This window comes from Podarcis raffonei, chromosome 16 (assembly GCF_027172205.1).
Source record: "Podarcis raffonei isolate rPodRaf1 chromosome 16, rPodRaf1.pri, whole genome shotgun sequence".
NCBI classification, from domain to species: Eukaryota; Metazoa; Chordata; class Lepidosauria; order Squamata; family Lacertidae; genus Podarcis; species Podarcis raffonei.
This window is the reverse complement of record NC_070617.1, coordinates 31,055,054-31,067,874: the sequence shown is the minus strand read 5'-3', so window position 1 is coordinate 31,067,874 and position 12,821 is coordinate 31,055,054. Positions and strand designations below refer to the sequence as shown.

Genomic DNA, 12,821 nt, shown 5'->3' with positions numbered 1-12,821 from the left:
ACAGGGTGGCATATTACCAAGGTTGGCCCCTGTTACAACCAGTCATGGGGGAGCTTTACCTGTCATTGTCTCTGGCTCCACTTACTGCTGGCCTCCCAGCCTTCTGCCCTACCAGTCCCAATGGCCACCAGCCACCATGGCTGCATTCACCCCATTTCGTTTGTTCCTTTGTATATTGGTTGGCTACTATAGGAAGCACCCCTGTGAATTGCATCTCAGTGGTTCTGGAGTGCCATGATGAACCTGGAGGCTGGGAAAGACAACTCCTCTTTCTGTACTGGTGAAAGCAGGAGATGGATTGCAGTCATGAGACTCTGCAATACTCCACTTATTATCGGAAGGGATGAGGTTCCAGTGTTGGTAAAGGCAGGGGATGGATTGCAGAAGCAGGATGCTAGCTTTCAGTTGCTAGGTCTGGGAGAGCTGAAGGCAAGGATGTTCTGGAAGCGCTTCAAGGATACAGCTGAAGCAGTGCTAAAATGGTAATATGTGATCACGTTGAGGATTTCAGGAACGAGAGATCAAGCTACAATCCAGGACAGCTTTCGCCTGCAGGAAAAGGATAGAGTAGGAGGGAAAAGACAAGGAAAGGAGAAGAAAAATCCTGGGCAGGGTTACCCTGCTGATAAACCAAGGGAAAGCTTTGGAAAGCAGGGCAGGGACCTAAGAGATGCTCTCGCTGCATATGGATATGTAGAAGAGCTGGTGGAACAGCGGCCATGTAAATCAAGGCTGGGTTTCCACCTCTTCTTCCTCTGCTAAAGGGGAATTGTGGAGAGTGTTAATCAATTTTGCATGTAAATCCCTGCACATCTAATCCCTCCGATACGAAAAAGCTGAGCAAAATGTTTGCATTTCAACAAAGGGCGTCTAAAAGTGATAGGCAACATCTGCATTCAGCGTTTCTGAAATTGCTTACAAATGAGTTCCAGCGGGACGCTGCTCTAATTCTTTCCTCCTTCCCTGTTCTGGCATTTTCTTTATCTTTAAAAATGGCACAGGACACCAAATCCTGGCAACCCCATTCCCCCACAAAAACTGCTCTTCCCCTGTCCCACTTTATAGCCATGGGGTTGTAGCCATGGTGTATCAGGGGCGGGTGACAGGAGCAAGTCAGTAAAAACTCACATACATGTGAGTTCAAAATACACGTGGACTCAGAATTAAAGGTTAGTTGGCTCTGAGACAGAAACAAGGCGAATGAGAGAAACATTTTGGAATCAGGGTGCTGAGAGCTATCAGGAGATCCCTGATCCCATCATCCCTTTCTGGCTAAGGAATAAAACGATTTGGGAGTGGAACCAGCACCTGGCAAGGACCAGCTTGGCTACCCCTGCCCCAGGGCAGTTAGAAGAGCAGTGTTTCTCAAACCTGGGTCCTCAGCTGTTGTTGGACTGCAACTCCCATCATCCCTGACCACTGGTCCTGCCATCTTGGGATGATGGGAGTTGTAGTCCAACAACAGCTGGCGACCAAAGTTTGCGAAACACTGCTTTAGAGTCATCCCCTATGTAACATACTTACTTGGTATGTGTTGGTATATGTTGTTGTTTAGTCGTTTAGTCGTGTCCGACTCTACGTGACCCCATGAACTAGAGCACGCCAGGCACTCCTGTCTTCCACTGCCTCCCGCAGTTTAGTCAAACTCATGCTGGTAGCTTTGAGAACACTGTCCAACCATCTCGTCCTCTGTTGTCCCCTTCTCCTTGTGCCCTCCATCTTTCCCAACATCAGGGTCTTTTCCAGGGAGTCTTCTCTTCTCATGCGGTGGCCAAAGTATTGGAGTCTCAGCTTCGGGATCTGTCCTTCCAGTGAGCACTCAGGGCTGATTTCCTTCAGAATAGGTTTGATCTTCTTACAGTCCATGGGACTCTCAAGAGTCTCCTCCAGCACCATAGTTCAAACGCATCAGTTCTTTGGCAATTAGCCTTCTTTATGGTCCAGCTCTCACTTCCATACATCATGACTGGGAAAACCATAGCTTTAACTATACGGACCTTTGTTGGCAAGGTGATGTCTCTGCTTTTTAAGATGTTGTCTAGGTTTGTCAATGCTTTTCTCCCAAGAAGCAGGCATCTTTTAATTTCGTGGCTGCTGCCACCATCTGCAGTGATCATGGAGCCCAAGAAAGTAAAATCTGTCACTGCCTCCATTTCTTCCCCTTCTATTTGCCAGGAGGTGATGGGACCAGTGGCCATGGTCTTCGTTTTTTTGATGTTGAGCTTCAAACCATATTTTGCGCTCTCCTCTTTCACCCTCATTAAAAGGTTCTTTAATTCCTCCTCACTTTCTGCCATCAGTGTTGTGTCATCTGCATATCTGAGGTTGTTGATATTTCTTCCGGCAATCGTATACCACATCCTAAATACAATAATTTGAAGGGGTCTTACAGTACGCTTCATGTCAGGAGCTGGAAACCCGATTTCCTCATTGTGAACCTTTCAGGGGCCACGTGCCAGTGGTGCATGGGGTCGGAGGCAAAAATTGGGGTAGCAATGGCCATGGCTATTGCCTGTGTGCCATAGGCCATGCGTAAATTGGAGGTGTTGATACACACCTCACATCTTTCCATGCTCCATCCAGCAGGGAAGACGTACCCTCACAGTTCCAGGGTTTATTCCAAGTGAGTGAAAGTTCTCAGAGATGGTGGAGTGAAGGTTGTGGCCTAGGGGGCCAGACAGAGAAGCTTACGTTTCGTGCTTCCCTGTTACATAAGCTTTCTGCCGCTCCCACTCTTGCTTGCTCATTTGGTCCTCTCGCTGTGCTTTCCCAGCTTTCCTGCTTCACATCTGACATTGTAGTTTATTTGGCGGGGGTGGGAGAGCTTATCTCAGTTTCATTATGGATTCAGCATGAGAAGAGGGAGAAAGCGAGCTAAGCTTTCTCTCTCTCTCCCCCTCTCTTTCCCTTCAGCTCTGTCACCTTTTTCCTGCAGCAAGTGGATCAGAGGATGAGATGGTGGGAAGCTCATGACTGTGAATTGTCCACACTATTGTTAGACGTTCAAAACAGCCACGGGAGGGGGGCACAGACCAACACTCCCCCTGAAACCTAAATTGCCCCAAAGCTCCTGTTTCCTTTTCGGGGGGGGGGATTGCATAAAGGAGTCTCACCGTCCTCATCTCTGCTGAAATATTCAGGATGGAGTATTTCTTCAAGCAGTGGTCAAACTTTGGAATTTGCTTCCCCAGCAGGTGTCAGGATGCTGTCAGCGGCTCCCAGCTGGTTGCCCAGGAAAGTATAAAGACAAGGAAAAGTTCCTACTGTCCTTTTTTATTTCAATCTTCACAGAGAGAGGCTATAGAACCCAGCCTCTTGGATAATGGCATTGTCCCAAGTGAATCTCCACCACCCGTCTCTCCCTCTTCCTCATTTGTCTCTTCTACGGGTCATGCTACCTTCCCTCTGTCTTTGAGCTCTTTGCTCTCCTCCTTTTAAGGCTCGCCAGGTTCTGGGAGATGGAGGGTCTGGAATGCTTTCTAATGACAACGTGTCAGCCGGGTGTTGTTCCGGCTCTCCCATGATTTCCCAACTTTCCCCCTCATCTTCCTCTCAGCTGGGACCTCCCTCAAACCCCTGTTGTAAATCTATACTGTCTTCCTCTTCCTCCTCCATGGAAGGGTCAGGATAGGGAGGCAGTCTCCACCATTCCTCCTCTGCCCAGTTCCTGACATCAGGCAGTGATGGGCACCGACTTGGATGACTTTGAAAGAGGATTAGAGAGATTCATGGAGGAGAGGACTATTGATGCCCACTAGCCAAGATGGCTATGCTCTGCCTCCACAGTTTGAGGCCTTTTCATTGGTAGCCCCCTAACCTCTCAAATGCTTCGTTCAGGAGGATGCACCTGCCACCTTTCTTGTCCGTGTTTAGGTACCAAGCTAATATGTTTTTGTTCGCTTAGTCCTTTGGCAATTAAGCCACCTCCTACAGCTCAGTTGGTAGAGCATGGGTAGGCAAACTAAGGCCTGAGGGCCGGATCCGGCCCAATCGCCTTCTAAATCCAGCCCGTGGATGGTTCGGGAATCAGCCTGTTTTTACATGAGTAGAATGTGCCCTTTTATTTAAAATGCATCTCTGGGTTATTTGTGGGGCATAGGAATTTGTTGATTTTCTCTCTCTTCAAAATATAGTCCAGCCACCCACAAGGTCTGAGGGACAGTGGACCGCCCCCCTGCTGAAAAAGTTTGCTGACCCCTGTCATGAGGATTAAGTGCAGGATTAAGAGCATGAGGCTCTTAATCCTGCACTGCAAGGGGGTTGGACTAGATGACCCTTGTGGTCCCTTCCAACTCTACAATTCTGTGATTTCTAATAATCATTCTATGGTGGCATTCATCTTTTTGTGGAGTGGGTAGAACTTGTCCTTCATTAATTTCTTGCTGGAGGAACATTTTTTTGTATTGTTCGTTGGGTTAGGTTTTTGTTTTGTGTTAGATTGCTTGTATCTGTTGCGTTTAATCTTGCCAAGATGCTTTGAGACTTTTCCCTTTCTGTAAACTGACTGATAAACGTTGATGATGATGATAACATTTGTTCTGGTTATGATGTAGCATATTAAGAGGTGGAGTTGGGGAATGAAAGCTCAGTTCTCTCCCCCCCCCCCTCAAATCTTGCAATTCATAAGGCGGTTTCTTCCCCTGAGCTTGTTGACACAGCCATACCTGGGAGCATTTATTGCCTGTCCGCAGCTATCCCTATCAACCACTCTGAGCTACTTGTTTCAGGACTGGTAGAGGGGCAACAGAACAAGCTGCCCCATGGGGTTGCCAGGTGAGGAACATCACAGGCCCTGAGATTTCAGGGCCCAAACCTGAGACCAAGGAGATGCCCCTTGTGATATCACCATGGGGTAAGGCTGGTGATTCTTCCTCTGTGCTCCCTCCCACCACTGAACCATGGAAATGGAGATTAATTGGAAGAGGAGAGACGCGCACGGAGGAGACCAGACACTCCAGAAAATGTGTGCAATAATTTGGCTCCCCAAATCTCTTTTCTGATGAGAGCAGCTTTTGCATCTCATTTGGAAACCAAGGACTCAGAGTCTGGAGGAACAATGGGGAGGCACACAATGCCAGATGGTTGAAGTCCAATGCAAAGTTTCCACAGTCTGTGTTGATTTGGGGAGCCATGTCATCAGCTGGTGTTGGTCCACTGTGCTTCATTAAGTCCAGGGTCAACGCAGCCGTCTACCAGGAGATTTTGGAGCACTTCATGCTTCCTTCCGCAGATGAGCTTTATGGGGATGCAGACTTCATTTTCCAGCAGGACTTTGGCACCTGCCCACACTGCCAAAAGTACCAAAACCTGATTCAATGCCCATGAGATTACTGTGCTTGATTGGCCAGCAAATTCGCCTGACCTGAACCCCATAGAGAATCTATGGGGCATTGCCAAGAGAAAGATGAGAGACATGAGACCGAGCAATGCAGAAGAGCTGAAGGCTGCTATTGAAGCATCCTGGTCTTCCATAACACCTCAGCAGTGCCACAGGCTGATAGCATCCATGCCACGCCGCATTGAGGCAGTAATTGATGCAAAAGGGGCCCAAACCAAGTACTGAGTACATATGCATGCTTCTACTTATCAGAGGTCCAATATTGCTCTATTTGCAGTCCTTGTTTTGATGATTGCATTTAATATTCTAATTTTCTGAGACTGTTAATTTGGGGTTTTCATCAGCTGTACGCCATGATCATCACAATTATAACAAATAAAGGCTTGACATATCTCGCTTTGCATGGCATGAGTCTATCTCATATATTAGGTTCACTTTTTAAGTTGAATTACTGAAATAAATTAACTTTTCCACGATATTCTAATTTTCCGAGTTTCACCTGTAATTCAGCAACTTCTCTTTCAAATATGTTTTTGAAATTCTTTTGTAATAAGACAGCTGCTTTGAGATCTTGTACTGAATGTCCTGGGGGATTGAAGTGTTCTCCTACTGGCTTCTCTGTCTTGTGATTCCTGATGTCAGATTTATGTCCATTTATCCTTTGGCGTAGGGTTTGGCCTATTTGTCCAATATAGAGAGCTGAAGGGCACTGCTGGCATTTGATAGCATACACAATGTTAGAAGATGAGCAATTAAATAGGCCTGAGATGGTATGTTTGATGTTGTTGGGTCCATTGATGGTGTTGTCTGGGTGTATGTGGCAGCAAAGCTGGCATCTGGATTTATTGCAGGCTCTCCTCCTACCCTCCTGAGAAAAACCCACCCCACCCTCCCACTATATATAAGGGTCTGGTGACTTCTGTTTCATTGTATCTGAAGAAGTGTGCATGCACACGAAATCTTATACAGTGGTACCTCGAGTTAAGTACTTAATTCGTTCTGGAGGTCCGTTCTTAACCTGAAACTGTTCTTAACCTGAAGCACCACTTTAGCTAATGGGGCCTCCTGCTGCCGCCGTGCCACCGGAGCACAATTTCTGTTCTTATCTTGAAGCAAGGTTCTTAACCCAAGGTAATATTTCTGGGTTAGCGGAGTCTGTAACCTGAAGTGTATTTAACCTGAGGTGTATGTAACCCGAGGTACCACTGTACCAAGAACAAACTTAGTTGGTCTCTAAGGTGCTAGAGGGACACGGGTGGCGCTGTGGGTTAAACCACAGAGCCTAAGACTTGCCGATCAGAAGGTCAGCGGTTCGAATCCCAGTGGCGGGGTGAGCTCCCATTGCTCGGTCCCTGCTCCTGCCAACCTAGCAGTTCGAAAGCATGTCAAGTGCAAGTAGATAAATAGGCACCACTCCAGCAGGAAGGTAAACGGGGTTTCCATGCACTGCTCTGGTTCGCCAGAAGCGGCTTAGTCATGCTGGCCACTTGACCCGGAAGCTGTACACCGGCTCCCTCAGCCAATAAAGCAAGATGAGCGCCGCAACCCCAGAGTCGGCCACGACTGGACCTAATGGTCAGGGGTCCCTTTACCTTTTATGGTGCTACTGGACTTTTTAATTTTTTTAATATATATTTCGACGCATCAGACCAACACGGCTACCTACCTGAATAGAAATTTAAGGTACTCTTGCCCACTTGGAGATTCAAGCCCTGCCACTGCCAGGCAAACCTGAAGATTTCAGGCCTGTCCTGGAGGCCTATATTGCCCAAGACTCTGTTGGGCCTCCAGAACAAGATTGCAGCGTCTGTGCCATTCAGATTCTTCTTGGTGACACAACTGTATGGCTACATAAGCTGCTTGCTGCAGAGCCACTACAGCAGTTTCCCTGCAAGCGGGTCATTGTTGCTTCCTGGGAGGGGGCAGGGAGGTTGGCACAATGTACGTTTCCCCAGCAGGAGTGCCATATCAGCTGCACTGGGCCATTTGCACCAGATCACCTTCCCTACCAATATTCCCTCTTTCTCCCTTGGGGAGCAATCAGATGTTAGGAAAGTTGTGTTGGCTTTAATGTTTATAATGCTGGCGTTTCTGTCCTGCTTTCTAATGTTCCTTTCTAATGTTGAGAGCCAGTGTGGTGTAGTGGTTGAGAGCGGTGGACTCGTTATCTGGTGAACTGGGTTCGCTTCCCCGCTCCTCTACATGCAGCTGCTGGGTGACCTTGGGCCAGTCACACATCTCTGAAGTCTCTCAGCCCCACTCACCTCACAGAGTGTTTGCTGTGGCAGAGGAAGGGAAAGGAGAATGTGAGCCGCTTTGAGACTCCTTCGGGTAGTGATAAAGCGGGATATCAAATCCAAACACTGCTTCTTCTTCTTTCACATTGCAGTACCTGTTGTGTTACAGAACTGTGCCTTTGTTTTGTTTTGTTATTGAGACACCAGCATGTCAGGCTAAATTCACTCACACCAGCGAGCGCGGTGTTACTGGATAACGTCTCTACACCCCGATGTTTCCTGCGTGCATGTGCTTCTGTTCCCCTGTGATTCTCCAATTTAGATACGAGGCAATAGCTGGATGCTGGTATACCGCTCCAAGTTTCATCACTTCACTCCCACGGTTTTCCAGATTAAGAGGGCTGCAAACGGATTGTTTCTGGAATCAAATAACGCGGAAATGAGCGCTGAACATACACTATAGCCCATTAGATTCCCAGAAGTGGTTTTTGCATCATATGAAAGCTCAACTATAATGGGGAAATTACCCTTTTCGGAAAACATCAGTGCAATGGAATAAACCACCCTGTGAAACGGCATCCTTGGCTGTTGGCTTCCATCTTTCTCAGGAGACGATGGAGGAGTGTGCCTTTTGGGGGTGATGTCAAACCATAGAGGGGAGGAGACTGATAGACATGTGTAATTGCAGCTGGGACAGATGGAGGAGTCTGGTTTTGCTGCTACAAGGGCACCATGGTGCTTCTTTCCCCTGTGCTCCTCCCAGCAGTTGCTGCTGTGGCCATGTGGCCTATCTGTCTCCAGGCACTGTGATTGTCTGCAAGGGATTCCCACACAGTGGGCTTAATGTTGCCAGCCTTTAGGAAGCTGGTGCAAGAGCTCTGCTGCTACCCAGGAGGACTCCCCTGCTCAGCGCCTGAGGGCCCCAGTCCTACCACTCACCACCTGGCCTAGGGCGGGGCCTGACGGGCTCCATAAATGACTGCTGCTGGGCAGAGAGGGCTCCATTTTGTGTGTGTGTGTTTTAATTGCTATTGCTATTTATTTAAATGGTTATTTTTTTACCTATGCCATTTTAAACTGTGATATTAATGCTGTATTCTTAGTTTCAGATTTTGATTGATGTGGAAATTGTGGTTTATTTATTGTTTATGATGTTTGTGACTGTGTAAATCATGTCATGTTGTAGAAATTGCTGATCTCTGCCAGCAATTTCTAAATCAACTCTGCAACCCCAAATGGAAACCAGAGTTGGAGGTCATACCTTTTCTATTACTGGGGAATGATCAGGAGCTCACCAAGTTAGTGGCTAAATATCTCTGTTTGGTTTTTTGCCGTTGAAATACACTGCAGACGCCTGATCTCCCTGGAGACCTAGAGATGTGACGATAGACTGCTCTGCCTCCTTTTCTTTTAGCAAATGTTTTGTGCGGCTGGGGAAGTGGTAATTCTGTATTGATTTGGTTTGGATGTGATGCCAGTAAAAGGTTTGATGATGATGAGCATCAAGTCGCCTTGAGCATTGTTTTTAACTGTGTAAAGGCGACATACTAAGAAAACAATGTTGTTGATGATGATAGCCACTTCTGGTTTCTGGGCACTTTGGCAAAGCCCTGCAAGTCTTGGGGTGGCTCCTCAAAGACCTCTGTGCTGAGCGGTGGCTGCAAGCGCTGTAGGAAATTTCAGCGGGTCCTATCTTGTCTCGGGTGGCAAAACGGCTTGGGCAGGCTCTTCAGATCACCCTGCAACCAGGGCCCTAGGTAACAGGTGCTGCCTCGGAGAGAGTGTGGTTGAGCCAGGCTGGCTCCAGCTGTACTTAAAACCGAGGCTGCATATCATCAGCTGAACCTTTGATGAGAATCAAGCATTTTTCCACTTAAAAGGAAGAGGATTATATATTAAAGAGAAGCACTTCATAACGTAAACTCATCCAACCCAAGAAGCAAGGCCAAGCGTTTCCTCTTTGAAATGCGGAGCGTGACAGTGTCATAGCTTGGGGGTGTTTTAATATTCGAGGCAGTGTGTACTCGATAGCAAGGCTGAGCCGTGTGGTGGGTTTAATCCAATCAAAAAAAAATTCTCCCTCCCCCACTCCTGATGAGTTTTTACCCCCATAAAAGTCTCACACTACCGAATTCTGTGATATGCCTCCAGGGTGAGCAGGCTTCTGTTGTTTTTCATACAGTTAGACTCTGGACTCTGAATTTTAGGAGGGGGAAAGTTTGCATCACTTGCTAATGTTGGGCCGCAAAGTTAGCATCTGGGCAAACTTGGGATCTGAAAATTTCTATACAGTGGTACCTGAAAATTTCTATACAGTGGTACCTTGGGTTAAAAATGCTTTGGGTTACAAACTCCGCTAACCCGGAAGTAGTTGCCCGGGTTGCAAACTTTGCCCCGTGATGAGAATGGAAATTGCATGGCGGTGGCAGCGGGGGGCCCCATTAGCGAAGCGTGCCTCAGGTTAAGAGCGGTTTCGGCTTAAGAATGGACCTACAGAATGAATTAAGTTCATAACCCGAGGTACCACAGTACATGTTTACGATCCCATCTGCACTATACATGTAAAGGAATATCATGTTGCTGTTTAGTCGTTTAGTCGTGTCTGACTCTTCGTGACCCCATGGACCAGAGCACGCCAGGCACTCTTGTCTTCAAAGGAATATCAAAGGGCTGCTTTTTTTCAGCCGGAACTTGCCGGAACTCAGTTCTGGCACCTCTCAGGTGGGCACCATTGCCATTCTAAGAGAATGGGGCATTCATGGTGAGTTCCAGCACCTTTTCTTCTAGAAAAATAGTACTGGTTATCCTACTTTAAGCAGTCATGGCTTCTCCAAAGAATCATGGGAAGTGCAGTTGGTTAAGGGTGCCCAAAGTTGTTAGGAGACCCCTCACAGAGCTACAATTCCCAGAATTCCCTGGGAAGAGGGATTGTTAAACTGCTGTAGGAATTGTCGCTCTCTGAGGGGAATAGGAGTTTCCTAATGGCTCTCAGCATTCTTAGCAAACTACTCTTCCAACCCAGCGTTGTAAAGAAGAACACTGGACAAGGCAGCTCCAACCACCACCTTTTCCCTTACCGCATGTGCATTTTTTCTGCTTAAAAATAAATAAATCAATTGCTTTACAAAGGAGGAGTTGGATGAGGCAGCTATAGCTGCTGCCGTTATCTTCCTTATTCCCAGTGGCTCTGGGCATCACCTAGTATGCATTGGGGAGTCCCACCAGGGGGGTCTTGTGGAGCCCCCAGAGAGCATGTTGTCATGAGCCCCATCATACCTGGCATCAGTCTTATGCCTTCCCTTTCGGGTACAGGATTAGGAGGGCCGGGCCTGTGCCATCGAATGGCCTTGATGTAAATGACATGCATTGCCTGTTTCCAGGAGCCTGGAACTCATTCCCTGGCAAGGAAAGATGCTCAACCAAGATCTGTTAACAGCTTGCCTCCATCTTTCTATGTTCCATAGAAGGTTTCTGGACCTTGGGGAGGGAGTGATGGAATGCTTTGAGAGCCCCTGCAAGGATTTGAATCAAATGTTTGCAAAGGCTTGGCCCTTTTAGGGAGAGCAGTGGGATGCCTGAACACCTCAGTTGTCTTGCAATGTTGGCCCTTTGATGGGTTTTGGATGGAATGGTAGTTTGATTTGTTGCAAATTCAGCATGGGCCATGGGGAATATTTGTTTTCGCTACCTCCCAGAGATGATCCGAGGCTTCCTTGTACTTGCTAAGAAACATAGTGCCCTTTTGTCTGATCTGAGGAAATTGTTAATGTGTTTGTGAAAGAGAGAAGTGTGTTTTTTTATGACAGAAGGAGGTAGAAGTATCCTGGTGAATTTGTTGGGGACAGACAATTGCCACCGTACATTCTTTAAATCTCCCGTAAAATGTTGTTCCTTTGCAAATACCTTCTCCAATAGCCACGCAGGTCACTTAGCTGTTTCTTCCATTACAGTTATAGCTTCCCTTCTCCTTCCTCATAAATACTGGCATTAACATCCTTTGTGCCTGTAGGAGGTAACGATCCGCATCGTCTCAGGTGTTCGATAAAGTGCCAGGAGTAAATTGTTCTCCGTAGTAAATGTGGAGGATTTAAAGCAAACATCATTGCTCTCGTAATGTTGTAGTTGATTACGGAGAGAGGAAGCTTTTATTTATCCGATGTAAAGAAGGAAAAGTTACATGTGTTTTCCTTTATTGGTATTGGTAATTACATTGTTCTGGATGCAAATTTGCTAGATGCTCACTGCAGATCTTTCCTACATACTCACTGGCTTGGTGACTGCTACAGATGGAGGAGTGAATATCTTCCTACAACTTTTTAACTCTGCCGCAGTTTATTCCCAGTGCTGAAAAGCATAACGAAACAGTTGAGTCCTTTGTCTTCAGGAATGATTTTAACCAGGATGGGCAACAATTTATCCTGGAACTGAATTCAGCACTTCGCCATGACTATTGCTATTGCAAGCATAGTCGAATATTGCAACTGTCATGGATGCACTGTGGACAATGGTTTGGCAAGAGTTAGGAGCCAGGATCGAAGTGCAGGCCAGGATCCCAAAGGCAGGACCAGGGAAGAAACCGAGAGTCTGGACAGAGGAGCAATGGGGATGCAGAACCGAAGCCAAGAGTCAGAATTGAGAGCCAAACTAGAAATGAAAGATTCGCTCAGGTAGACCTGCTTGCTGCAGATAGGGGCTCATCATGTGAAGCAGTGATCAGCTGTTCTTGAGTAGGGATGGGGTGAGAACTATGTTTCAGTTCATATTTAAAGTTGGGCATCCTAATTCACACTGCCTGAAACAATACAGGAAACGAAAGATGACCTTTCTTCAAAATTCACAGTTCTCTTTGTGATGCGGTCTTCCAGTCAGGTACAAAAATGCACTTACTGGGGTAAATGTGTATAAAAAGCATATATTGGTGAAAACAGCATATTTGGGTAAATCACAGCGCTATGGTTCCCAGATTTCCCTGAGAAGAGGGTTTGATAGTGGGGATTGTAACTCTGTGGGGGGAATGAGGGAGTGTCTCTTAACAGCTCTCAGCACCCTTAACGGGCTAAAGTTTTCAATATTCCATGACTAAACATGGTGCTTTCAGTTCTGATGATTGCAGAGAGAGGTAAATAGAATGCTGTATTACGTGCTTTTAAAAAACAAAACCAGAATATTTCAGAAGAAGTGCCGCATGTCTTCCAATTGTAGTTTGACATCTGTCGTGTTTAGAAAAATGATAGGCAATTGTGCTA

General features: G+C 46.8%; 1 protein-coding gene across 14 annotated transcripts in view; it reads left to right on the top strand.

Moving 5' to 3' along the window:
* Positions 1-12,821, top strand: part of ARVCF (ARVCF delta catenin family member) — a 606,803-nt gene that overhangs the window by 369,278 nt on the left and 224,704 nt on the right. The gene's annotated exons all lie outside the window — the stretch shown is intronic.